Consider the following 1,324-nt stretch of genomic DNA (forward strand, 5'->3'; position numbering starts at 1 on the left):
CACAGCGTCCCAGTTCCTGCCCAGCTCCTGGCAACTGGTGACGTCAGTGAGCTGTGTGGGACATCATGCACAACGAACCACCTACAACCCTCCCCGGAACGTCCACCATGAGCCGCAGAGGATGGGGGACACTCTGGAGAAGTCCTGGAGGCGAGCATGGGAGAAGGTAATGAGAGAGCTAGAGAGCAGAAGGTCTTGAGAGGAGCGGAGAGGACGGTTTGGGTGATATTTTGAGATGAGGTCAGTGATGTAGGTTGGGGCGGAGTTGTAGATGGCTTTGTATGTTGTTGTTAGTATTTTAAATTTTATTAGTTGGGCGAGTGGAAGCCAGTGGAGGGATTGGCAGAGATCGGCGGCAGACACTGAACGGTTGGTAAGGTGGATGAGTCTGGCAGCAGCATTCATGATAGACTGAAGGGGGAGGAGCCTGCTTAGTGGTAGGCCAACAAGGAGGGAGTTACAGTAGTCGAGACGAGAGATTACAAGGGAGTGAATCAGAAGCTTTGTGGTTTCGTTTGTTAAAAAGGGGCGTATTTTGGAAATGTTACGGGGATTAACATATTAACAAATGCTATTCTTTTCTTTTTGCACTATGGATGGATTTATGAATTCTTTTTGCAAAAAGAAGAATCTGCCTTCGACTTTCCATTGCACTTCTCTTTTACTCAGCCTGTAGTATGATGCCTTTGTCTGAATACTGCATTAGAGGTCCTCTTTGTTTAGTTCCCCCCATCGGAATTTCCGCTGCTCATCTGAAGTATTAGTCTTTCCGAGTGCTCGAAAACAATGGAAAAAATAAAAGAGAAATGAGATTGAAGGATTCCGTGTGGGTAGTCTGGGGGATTGTGGCACAGTCAATTTCTGCAGTCAATTAACCGCTCCCCGCCCCCCACGCCCCCACTATTTCTGCAGTCAATTAACCGCTCCCCCCCCCCACCCCCCCTTTTATGACGATGGCAAAGCAGGAATACATCACCTGAAAATGAAATGCATTGTAGATATTTCGAGGCCACCAGCTAAATACAAAAATGAAACACATAAGTGTCACCCGGCAAATGCTTTGTGATCCAGACACCTCGTATCCCCGACCTCAACTTCTTCGTTTGCATTTAAAACAAATTTAGCTTGGTCAAGCGCTGCCATTGTGAACCAGTGTGCTGCGCTTGGTATTGTGATACGTGCTATATTTATACCACAAACGGAACCAATATAAGTGATCAAATCCTACTTGCAACTAAATGCAATCCAAAAGTGCATATGTGCATGAACGTTAATAAATACACGTGTCATATAAATATGGTGAAGGTACGAATATAAAACTGAT

Source organism: Nanorana parkeri, unplaced genomic scaffold, assembly GCF_000935625.1.
Source record: "Nanorana parkeri isolate BGI_ZX_2015 unplaced genomic scaffold, ASM93562v1 scaffold214, whole genome shotgun sequence".
NCBI classification, from domain to species: Eukaryota; Metazoa; Chordata; class Amphibia; order Anura; family Dicroglossidae; genus Nanorana; species Nanorana parkeri.